The sequence below is a fragment of the Psammomys obesus genome, unplaced genomic scaffold (genome assembly GCF_907164565.1).
Source record: "Psammomys obesus unplaced genomic scaffold, mPsaObe1.curated_primary_1811, whole genome shotgun sequence".
NCBI lineage: Eukaryota > Metazoa > Chordata > Mammalia > Rodentia > Muridae > Psammomys > Psammomys obesus.
In genome coordinates, this window is record NW_026585504.1 from 38,213,130 (window position 1) to 38,225,861 (window position 12,732).

A 12,732-nucleotide genomic window follows, 5' to 3' on the forward strand; every position below is an offset into this window, starting at 1 on the left:
TTTCTGAACTCATTCTCCTCAAATGTGTGGAGAGGAAGTAATTCTAAGCTTCTCTGTTATATTTGAAATTCTCTGCTTATGTTCTAAATATTTTCTATATTTTTTACAATACTGAATGCTGTTTGGTAAGTTGGTACAAAATTTACTAGGTGAGTTTGCAACTTGCTGTTCAGAAAAATGACACCATTAGAGTAATATTTTCACAGTTTTATGGCAGAACATGAAAAGGAAATACACAGTCACAGGGATTAAATATTGAAAATGGAAAAATCTCCAGAGTGCAATGTAGGAAGACCCATAGACTCTACACTAATTTCATGACAGATTGAAACACCTATCGTGTCCAGGACTTAATGAACATTAGTTTTGTTTTTTTTAACTCTTTTTATTTTTTTATTAATTACGCTTTATTCATTTTGTATCCTCCATAAGCCCCTCCCTCCTCCCCTCCCGATCCCACCCTCCCTCCTCTTTCTGCATGCATGCTCCTCCCCAAGTCCACTGATAGGGGAGGTTCTCCTCTCCTTTCTGATCTTAGTATATCAGTTCTCATCAAAAGTGGCTACATTGTCCTCTTCTGTGGCCTGGCAAGGCTGCTCCCCCCTCAGGGGGAAGTGATCAACGAGCAGGCCAATCAGATTATGTCAGAGGCAGTCCCTCTTCCCAATACTAGGTAACCCACTTAGACACTGACCTGCCATGGGCTACATCTGTGAAGGGGTTCTAGGTTATCTCCATGAATAGTCCTTGGTTGGAGTATGAGTTATTAGTTTTTAAAGCTTATGAAGTCCTGTAGATTTGAGGTGTTTAAGCCCCACTATTACATGGATAGACCTTCAGAGAAGTTAAGTAATAACCTTTTTCCTTACAAGGTTGTTTAGCGTCATATGCAAGGATTCTAGTAAAAGTAAAATGCAAGGCTTCAGGTGGCAATGTCTTTTGTCTTTCCTGTCTTTAGTAGAGCCCTGGAAGTTTCTGTTTATACAAGAAATGCTGTTCCCATGCCCCTCTGAACATGACATCATGGGTCATTTACCAGCGTGGTCTTTATGACAGTTTTTTGATTATTAGAATTGACATTAACTCTCCTTGACTTTACAGTGCTATTTTATTTCACTGGTTGAGCTTAAATTATTAAAAACTGTGACCTCCAATTATAATTTTCTTACACAGTGTTTTCAGGGTATGGAAAAACAAAGGGGCTGGCTAACGTTTGCAGCAAATTTTGCAGCCATGCACTTGTTATAAATTAGTTCATCTAAATGTTGCAACTTTTTGGATGAATGTAATTGCTTTTTCTTTTTTTGTGTGTATGTTCATGCATGCATATGTATATGTGTGTTTGTGTTGTATGCAAACAAATGTGGAAGCGAGAGGCTGATGTCAGGTGTCTCCCTCAGTCGCTTTCTACCTTATTATTAGATTCACAGTTCCTCACTGAACATAGAGCTGATCAACTAGGCTAACTGGCTGATGAGCAAGCCGCATGGATCTCCTTACTTCTGCCCCTCCAGCGCTGGCGTTACAGATGTATACCGCCGTCTGTGACTTTTGATGTGCATGCCGGGTATCTGAGCTCGGGCCCTCGTGCTTGCGTTGTGGCACATCACTAGCTAAGCTGTCTCTCCCCGCTTCCCTTTGCATCACTGGAAGAAAGCTAAGGTTTACAGAGTTTCAAGCACCGTCACTGACGCTTGCGATGAAAACCCGGTTTCCTACAGCATCACTTCCCAGATCCCGTGGCCTTATCAAGCTGTAATTTCCCCATGTCTACTTCAGTGTTCATATTTCTTACCTTTTAGTCTTGTAGTTCAACGTATACCAGAAGTTTTAAGCTACTTATTGCCATCAGTGATTAAGACAGATAAGTGATTTACATCATTTGCGACATGAAAAACAAAACAAAAACACAAAGTTATCACTGATAGAGCAGGTCCCTATACATCCGCTTGTCTTTAGAAGTATGTACCTTTTTACAAAACATCAACAAGCATTTTGGTAATTATTTTAAGTGTGTACCCTATTGAACTGATTTGACAGCAAATTTATCAGATCTTTATTTTTTTCCTCAGTATATTTTCCTATGGCTTCTTATTCTCAGACAAACTTTTCTCAAGTCAAAAAATCCTCATACCTCAACACACACACAACTAAATACTCATAATTTTTTGAATCAGACACTTCATTTGCTATATTCTGTAAGCTAAATTGATATTTTGGGACACACATTCATCTGGAGACAAAGCCTTTTTCCTAAACAACAGTTTAAAATGTTGTAATGTGCATCCATTGAAAATGATGTATTTGACAAGGAATGTCTTTGCTGTTGTCTATAGAAACAGCTCAGCTACTTAGACATAAATGAATGTGGCAGCCAAGGTAAATTGTTCCCTAAATTCCAAAGCTAAGGTGTTTGTTCTGTTCTTTGTGCATCTACAGCACTTTCTTATTTCCTCAAATGGCACTTAGAAGTACATCATTACTTGTTTATACACAAATATTCTGCAACTTATATCGACTAAACAAGTTCAAGGACCAAGTCCCATTCCTCATTACATCGTCAATGCTGACCATAGCGTGATTCTGAATGAGAACACAATACATTTTTCCTTGACTGACTGAACAAAAGAATACAGGCCTCCACTTTCTCCTAATAGGCTAGGACTGGTGGGGATCAATGTGCTGTTACATCTAGATTCCCTGTCTAATTTTTGCTCCAGCTTTTGGAAGTGCAGCAGAGTCTAGTCTTAGCTGTCATTATCTTCAGCTGTTGCCTCATCTGCAAAAATCTGATTGAATCAAAGTCAGAACAAATTTCAAAAGAGGTCATATGACTGACAAGTGAAGAACTATAAGAGCTTGGCACTTTTCAAAACAAGGAGCAATATCAAGGCCTGATTAAGAACCAGTATTCCTTAGATTTCTTTTTTTTTTTTTTTTTTTTCTTTTTTTTTGCCCACTCCTGCTTTGTTCCTTCCATTTCTATGAATGTTGAACTGAAAGTGGGTGCCTCTTATGAGTCTTAGTGTCTGCTTTGAAACACTGCTAGGTAGAGTCTTTCAGATGCCTTTTGTGGTAGACTCCTGTCATAAGTTCAATGCACATCCCATTTGTCTTTCTAAAAGAGGATTAATCACCTTCGCCTGTGTCCACTTTCTTGATTATCTTCTTTAGGTGTGTAGATTTCATTATGCTTATCATATCTTGTAGGTCTATATAAGCGAGTATATACTAAGTTTGTCTTTCTCCTTCTGGGATACTTCACTCAGAATGATCTTTTCTAGATCCCACCACTTGCCTGCAAATTTCATGATTTCCTCCTTTTTGATTGCTGAGTAGTATTCCATTGTGTAAAAATACCACAATTTCTGTATCCATTCCTTCGTTGATGGACATCTGGGTTGTTTCCAAGTTCTGGCTATTACAAATAAAGCTGCTACGAACATGGTTGAACAAATGTCCTTGTTGTGTACTTGAGCAAATTTTGGGTATATACCTAGGAGTGGTATAGCTGGGTCTTGAGGTAGCACTACTCCTAGTTGTCTGAGAAAGCGCCAGATTGACTTCCAAAGTGGTTGAACCAGTTTACATTCCCACCAGCAATGGAGGAGGGTTCCCCTTTCTCCACAACCTCTCCAGCATGTGCTATCACTTGAGTTTTTCATCTTGGCCATTCTTATGGGTGTAAGACTCATAACCAAACCCTTGGCAGAGTGCAGGGAATCATATGAAAGAAGGGAAGTTAGTATGATATGGAAAGGATAGGAGCTCTACAAGGACCAAACATATCTGGGCACAGGATCTTTTCTGAGACTGACACTCAACCAAGGACCATCTATGGATATAACCTAGAACTTCTGCTCGGATGTGGCCCGTGGTAGCTCAGTAACCAAGTAGTTTTCCAAAGTAAGGGGAACACGGACTATTTCTAACAGGATCTCAAGGGCAGGCTGTTTGACCCCCCCCCCCCACTGGGGAGGAGCAGTCTGTTGGGCCACAGAGGAGGTCTTTGCTGCCAGCCCTGAAGATACCTGATAAAACAGGGTCAGATGAAAGGGGAGGAGGTCCTCCCCTATCAGTGGACTTGGAAAGGGGCAGGGAGGAGACCAGGGAGGGAGTGTGGGGTTGGGGAGGGAATGAGGGAGTGGGATACAGCTGGGACACAGAGTTAACAAAATGTAACTAAAAAGAAAAAAATAATAAAAAAATTTTAAAAAAAGAAAGTGGGTGCCTCTTAACACACAGAGTTCTATAGTAGTTTCCTTCCATTGAAATTTTCTTCCAGGAGGGAGGGAGACAGTCATAAGACATGGGAAATAAGAAAGCTTCTCGTGTCTAGGAGGACTAAAAATTAAAAATTGCATGAATATCTTTCCTCAGACTGCTAGAAGAAGGAAACTACTGAGGTGAGAGTCTAGCTGACTATGGGTCAAGATTTTCCAGACATGAGGTTTTTCCTGAAAGTCCTGCAGAGAGTTTCAGGGATGCAACTTTCTTGAGCCATCACTAGTCTTGGGGTGGGCTTTATAGTGAGACAGCTTCATTCAAGTTGCATTTTTCCTATTTCTTTAAGTGGGATCTTACCAATACTCTTGCATACAGCCTCACAAATAATCCTTTTTTTTTTTTCAACAAGTTGGACTTTAATTCAATAATTGCTGGACAACGAAGTAAAAGTTAGAAGAATATTCAGCATCATCTCTCTGTGGCTGAAAGTAGGATAAAAACAAAAGAAATGGGTACTGTTTTAATAGATTATGGAATTTTGAAGATACAACTGTGTAGCATTGGTTGAATACGTGTGATGGAAGACATAAAAGTTTATATAATACATGAATATATTCAATTTTGGATTACCACAGAAATTTATCACCAGCACGGGGCTTGGTTGCATATTGATTGTCAAATTTGTTGTCTATAATAATTTCCACTTAATATTGTGTTTACTCAGCTTTAATAAACTATGGGGTAGGAATTGATATATAATTCATTACAAATCATCCTGGAAACAACCCAGATGTTCCTCAACAGACGAATGGATATAGAAAATGTGGTACATTTATACAACGGAATACTATTCAGCAATTAAAAACAAGGAAATCATGAAATTTGCAGGTGCATGGTGGCATCTAGAAAGGATCATCCTTACTGAGGTATCCCAGAAGCAGAAAAACACACATGGTATGTATCCACATATAAGTGGATATTAGACATATAATATAGAATAAACATAATCAAATCCATATACTTGAAGAAGCTAAACAAGAAGGAGGACCCAGGGTAAGATGATCAATCCTCACTTAGAAAGACAAATGGGATGGACATTGGAAGAAGGAGAAAACAAGAAACAGGACAGGAGCCTACCACAGAGGGCCTCTGAAAGACTCTACCCAGCAGTGTATAAAAGCAGATGCTGAGACTCATGACCAAACTTTGGGTAGAGTACAAGGAATCCTTTGAAAGAAGGGGAAGTAAGTAAGACCTGGAGAGGACAGGAGTTCCACAGGGAGACCAACAGAACCAAAATATCTGGGCACAGGGGTATTTTCTGAGACTGATACTTCAGCCAAGGTCAATTCATGGCTATAACCTAGATACCCTGTTCAGATGTAGTCTATGGCAGCTCAGTATCCAAGTGGGTGTCCTAGTAAGGAGGACAGGAATTGTCTCTGACATGTACTTAGTGGCTGGCTCTTTGACCACTCCCCACCCCCAAGGGAGGAGCAGCCTTGCCAGGCCACAGAAGAGGATATTGCAACCAGTCCTGATGAGATCTGATAAGCTAGGGTCAGATGGAAGGGGCAGAGGACCTCCCCTATCAGTAGAATTGGAGAGGAGCATGGAAGGAGATGAGGGAAGGAGGGTGATATTGGGAGTGAATGAGGGAGGGGGCTACAGTTGGGCTACAAATCGAATAAAATGTAATTAATTTAAAAAGTAAAAATTTAATTAAAAAAGAAGTCTAATAAGTCATATGAGCAATTTTGAAACTTGCTAAATCACATTCAATCATCACCTGCAAGTCCATATAGGTAGAAGGGTAGAAAAGGTTGTTACCAGCTCAGGGAAGCCATCAGTTTTGGGGGAACCGCTTAATTTTACAATTCTTTAGCTGAGTTCTAGAAGTATTAGTGAGTTGTTGTTTTTTTTATTTCTATCTCAAAAAAAAATGTTGTTCAGGTATTTGGTCCTGGACATATCCACTTCATTCATAACTTCACTTATGTCATGGGGTTATAGTCCTGTAAATACTGTGAGTTAATGTAGCAAGATATTTGAGAAAGAATTTAATTATCAGTAGTTCCAGGGATTAATGAAAGGCCACTTATTATTCATTGATGCTTGATTTTAATGTATTTTCACAAAAGCATCTAGAGTACCAGAGATTTTATCTAATGGGAATGGTAGTTTTGGATAGTCCTGAAGTATGTATGTCAGGAATTTGTTTTGGGAGCACATGAAATTTACAACTTATGCATCCATGTGGAAAATCTGTGTATTATATTTTATACAAGCATCTAAATTTCAGGACTGACATCTCCGAAAAGGAAATATATTTTAGAGGTATATATTTCAGAGATAGGGTCTGTTGAAATCTATTAGCCTCCATAAGAACAATGAGATTAAGAATGCATTTATAAAGAATGCTGGGAATGGAGAACTGTAGTTGTTGGGGATGGAAAAAAAAAATAGAAAGTGCAAAGGACAACAAAACCAAAAGACTACCACAGTTTCAGAGACTTGGGTCTCTAATGCCGTACAGGAAAATGGAAGTACAGATTAACATTTAAGCAGCAATCAATTGCAATAAAGTTTGACAAAAGAATGACTAGAGTAAGGCTTCAATGAAAACTGCTGGATTTAGTCACAGGTTAATGTTAACATTTATAATGAAAGATTTGTGGTATAATGCAGAAATAGTCCAACAATGGCTGTGGAGATTGATTGCATTGCAACAAAGAGAATTGTGTTATTGTTGGGGAAGATGGGAGATTTCAGGAAATGTGGAAGCATGAAAAAAGAAAATTAACAATGAAAGGGAAAATGGAGAATTAACTGCTCTTGGGCCGGTAACATAAGATGGGTCCAAAACACATGTAGTTGACGACACCCAAGAACTGTGCAAATTGTTTTCCTATTACAAAAAGAAGCAAGGAAAATTATGTGGGTGGGGAAGCAGGAAACTGGGTGGCAATTTGAGAAATCCTTTCCACATTTTCTATATGATCAGTGCAATAGAAAAACACAAACAGGTAGCAATGTGGAGAGAAGAAGAGGTGGAACACAAAACGAATTTATCTCAAATGACTTAAGGCTCATCCTGGATAAAAAATATATATATATATATAAAATATGTAATATAATATAAATTTATATATTACATATAATATATTTAATATATAATTATATATAATATAATATATTAAATATAATATATATATTAGAGTTAGATGTTTAATAGAAGGAGTGAATTAGGAAGATAGGAGATGATGATCTAAAACTTAGGTCGTACATAAAATACGGATTGTGGAGGGATTGCTTTTCTATATAAAAAGTCTTATAGTGTGGCTGTGGCAAAGAAGGGTGGAGGCCTTTGACGGTATATGAGAGAAGACCAGTAACAAAAGTCCATGCTAGTAAATGCAGCCGCTACGTAGGCATTAACATTAGTCATTTTGGAAAGGGTAAAGTTGGAAAGTGAGGCAGTGAGCCAAAGATCTAAATTTTTAGAGAATGAGAAGTGGCCTTAGGGTACAGAGGTCAGGGCTACCAAACCTGGGAGTGGGGATGTCTGTAAAGGTATGGAAGCCTTCTTCCATAAGACTCCCTGCACTCTGCCCAAAGTTTGCCTGTGAGTCTCGGCTTCTGTTTTGATCCCCTGTTGAATGGAGCCTTTCAGAGGACCTCTATGGTATGTGTCCATCCTTTTCCCTCTCTTCCACCGCTTCTGGTGTCTATCCTGTTTGTCATTCTGAATGAGATTTAAGCACCCTCCCTGGGGTCCTCTCTGTTTTTTAGCTTCTTTAAATATACTCGAAACTCTTCATTCACAGTTCCTTCAAAAGGCATCATTAACATTTCTTGGGGACACAGCCATCTTTTTCTACAACTCAGGAAAGGAAGTCTCCATTACTTTAGAAGGAGCTGAGTCAAAGGCCAAGCAAGCAATGATTCCTAACAATTCTCCAACTGGACCTGTGCGCACCCATGAATAACATTGCTGGGCCACATTTAGTAACTCCACAGTTTAAAACCAGCTTTCTTTCGCTGAGATGCAGTGGGAATTCACCTGGTGTTTGCGCAGTTTAATGTTGAGCATGCAATCTGGCTCAGCACAAGGCATCTTGATTTGTGTTAACATTCTAATGCACTAATCTTCCTAATACTTCTTATATTTGCTTATGACATAAATCAAATCCTCCTCTGAACTAAGTAGTTGCTGCTCTTTCTCCCAGCCTGCTCTCCTGCTGGGTATATTTATGTTATGTCGTGTTGTGTTGCCACACTTGCTACAAATTTATCTGTGCTCAGACTTTTACTGCTGATTTAGCAAACATTTTATATTCTGCCATGAACTGTAAACATTTTTTCCCTCTGACAGATCCATTATGACAGGTGTTATAAACTCTTCACTGTAGACTGTATCTCTTCTATTGAGCTGTTCTTTATATCAATTTTATTATGCACAGAAAGTGATGGTGGTAATATTGCACCTGTCTGCGCTTGGCTGGGACAATCAGTGAGTTCCGCAGCATGGCCCATCTATACACTTCGTTTTATTACACCTGTTTCTGTTTTATACAGAATGTTAGATGGAATTGAGTTTTAAGGGTAGTAAAATGAGCTGAAAGTAGCCCATGAACCCCAATTTGGTCTCACTTTAAAGTTTAGCTCTCTATAAACATATAAAACATTTAGAAATAGTTGGTAGAGTTGCCCATTTCCTAACAGGTATAAAATGTATAATATATCTGTTTTACACCAGACTTACAGAGGAGAGTAAATTCTGATCCAGAGGGAAAATAGTCATGATTCTAAATCATGTCTAAATTATTTCTTAGATTAGGGATCTGGAAAAAAATATTTTATTTATTGCAACTTTTAAATTATTCATCAAAATTCTGCCAAAAATAGCAACTTAAGAATTTTTTAAAAATAGGTATACATTTTAATATCTAAATCAACCCCCCTCAAATTTATATGCTGAAATTAAAATGCTCAGTTCCTCAGAATGTAACCCTGTTAAGCTGCATTCCTTAGGGAAGTAATTAAGTTAAAACGAGGTCATTGGGAATTCATAATCCAATATGTCAAGCATCTTTATGAGATTAGAGATTGTAGGTCTACACAGTAGAGTAACCATGTGAAAACAAGTTGGGAGAGTATGGAAACTTTAAAAAATTCAATTAATATATAACTGCATAATTGTCTTACTCATCTCTTCCTTCTTACCCATCTCTGTCCCTTCCCTCCTCCCAAATTCACAGGCTCTTCTTGTTACATATACATCAAATACATATACCTATAGACATTATGTGTATATGCATATGTACACATAGTATACAAGAATAGATACAACCCACTGATTCCATGCAGTGTTACCTATGTGTCTGCTTCTAGGGCTGTCCATACTCTGCTATTGTATACTCAACACTGACAAAGATCAATTCTCCATCTCTCACAAGTTATTAGTTGTCTGCAAATCTTTATCTAGAAGAAGGATCCCATGAGCGTTCCCCAGTCTACATTGTAATATCAGATGTTGGAATTGTTCAGGTCTTGTTTAGGCAGCCATTTTGTTGACATTTACAACTGGTTAGGACTATTGATTGTTTCCCTCCTTGGCAGCTTACATACCAACTTATGTACTTTGAAAGCTTGTCTCCAGGAAAAAGGATTTCAGTCAGTTCCAGCTCAGTTCCTCTGAGTCCTATGTCTAAATTGCATGGTGTCACCCAGCAGTAGAGACTTATTCTACTTATGGGTAGCAATCAAGAATAATACCAATAGCTTACATTGTTTTGGGTTCTTTTTGATTTCCTGTACCAACAACTCAAAGGGGCTTTTCTCATGTCTTGTAGCAATATGCACAATCTTAAGCAAAATAGATCCCTCTGAAGAAAACAACTCCTAAATAAATTTCAGGGGACTTAGAACCTCCAGACTGTGAGAAATGAATGCCATTGTAAAAACTCCCCAACCCACAGAAGCTGGTCATAGAATCTCAGGGAAAGTTAGACATTATATGGATCATATTTAATTTTCTTTTTTTTTTTTTTTGAAATGTCATGTGTCTATGAATTTTTTTTTTACTTTTTACAGTTTATTCACTTTATATCCTAATTGTACCCACCTACCTCATTGCCTCCTGATCCCACCTGCCTGACCCTTTCAACTGAAAGGGGGAGTTCTCTTCCCCTACTATCTCCCGTACTATCTGACCCTATCCTATCAAGTCTTATAAAGACTGCCTGGATCCTCTTCCTCTGTGGGATGGTGAGGTTGCCCTGCCAGAGAGAAGTGATCAAAGAGCAGGCAACTGAGTTCATGTCAGAGACAACCCATGATCCCCTTACTAGAGTATCCCATGGAGACTGAGCTGTCTAAGGGCTACATCTGAGCAGGGGGTCTAGTTCCTCTCCATGCATGGCCCTTGGGTGATTCACCAGTCTCTGCAGGGCCCCACGGGCCCAGATTTTTTGGTTTTCTTGGTCTCCTTGTAAAGCTCCTGCCTTCTCCAGGTATTTCTATCCCTTCTCCTCCCCCCTTCTTTCGTAAGACTACCTGCACTCTGACCAAAGTTTGTGAGTCTCTGTACCTGCTTTGATCCTCTGCTTTGTGGAGTCTTTCAGAGGACATCCTATGTTAGTCTTGCTTCCTGTTTCCTGTCTTCTGAGGCTTCCAGTATCCATCATTTTTGCCTTCTGAATGACAATTAAGCATACTCCTAGCTTTCCTTGTTGTTTAGATTCCTTATGGCTATATATTATAGTATGTTTATCACATATTATATTTCTAACATCCACTTATAAGTGAGTATATACCATATGTTTCTTTCTGGTTCTTGGTTATCTCACTCAGGATAATCTTTTCTAGTTCCATCCATTTGCCTGAAAATTTCATGATTTCCTTGTTTTTAATTGCTAAGTAGTGTTCCATTGTGAAATGTACCACAATTTCTGTATCCATTCCTCAGTTGAGGGACATGTAGGTTGTTTCCAGATTCTGGGTATTACAAATAAACATGCTATGAATATAGTTAAGCAAATGTCCTTATTGAATGGAGGAGTATCATTTAGATATATGTCTAGCAGTGGTATAGCTGGATCTTGAGGTAACACTATTCCTGGATTTCTAAGAAAGAACCAGATTGATTTCCAAAGTGGTTGTACAAGTTTGCATTCACATCAGCAATGGAGAAGGGTTCCTCTTTCTCCACATCTTTGCCAGCATGTGCCCTCACTTGAGTTTTTGATCTTAGCCATTCTGACTGGTATAAGATAGAATCTTAGAGTAATTTTGATGGGCCCTTCTCTGATGGCTAAGGACACTGAGTATTTCTTTAAGTGTTTCTCTGCCATTCATTATTTTTCTGTTAAAAATTCTCTGTTTAGCTCCTCTCTATTCATTGTCCTGGGTTGGCCTGATAGGCTAGAGTGAAATAGAAGGTGAGGAGGAACTCACCTATTAGTGAACTAGGGGAGGGGCATAGGGGGAGAAGAGGGAGAGTACAAGGGAGTAGGCCACAGTCAGAATATAAATTGAATAAATTGTAAATAATAATAATAATAATAATAATTTTATCTGTTTAGTTCTGTATGCCCTTTAAAAATTTTTATTTATTATTTATTACAATTTTTTTTTCAATTTGTATCCAGGCTGTGGTCCACTCCTTTGTCTCCTCCCAGTCCCACCCTCCCTCCCTCTTTTCCCCTATGCCCCTCCCTTAGTCCACTGATACAGGAGGACCTCTTCCCCTTCCCTCTGTCCCTAGCCTATCAGGTCTCATCAAGACTGGCTGCATTGTCTTCCTTTTTTGGCTAAATATGGATCTATTTGCATTTTTCTACATATAGACATGCAGTTAAACCAGCACCATTTATTGAAGAAGATATCCTTTTTCCTGTGTATGGTTTTGTATTCTTTTTTCAAAAATCAGTTGTCGGTAGGTGTGTGGAATTATTTCTTGTTCTTTGATTCAATTCCATTTATCCACTAGTCTCTTTCTATGCCACCACCAGCCATTTTTTTTATTACTGTTGCTCTATGATACTGCTTATGATCACTGATGGAGATATTTCCAGAAGTTTTTTTGTTTTGGTTTTTTGTTTTTTGTTGTTGTTGTTGTTGTTTTTTGTACAGGGTTATTTTAGCTTTATTGTTTTTTGTTTTTTTTTTTCATATGACGTTGAGAATTGTTCTTTCAAGGTCTGTAAAGAATTGTGTTGGTAATGTGATAGGAATTGCATTGAATCAGTAGATTGCTTTTGGCAAGATGGCCATTTTCACTATGTCAATCCTACCGATCCATGAGCATGGGAGATCTTTCCATCTTCTTATATCTTCTTCAATTTCTTTCTTCAGAGACCTGAAGTTTATTTAATGCAAGTCTTTCACTTACTTGGTTAGAACTATATCAAGATATTTTACGGTTTTGTGTCTATTGTGAAGGGTATTATTTACTTAATTTCTTTCTCATCACATTAACTTTTGTATACAGGAGGATTGCTA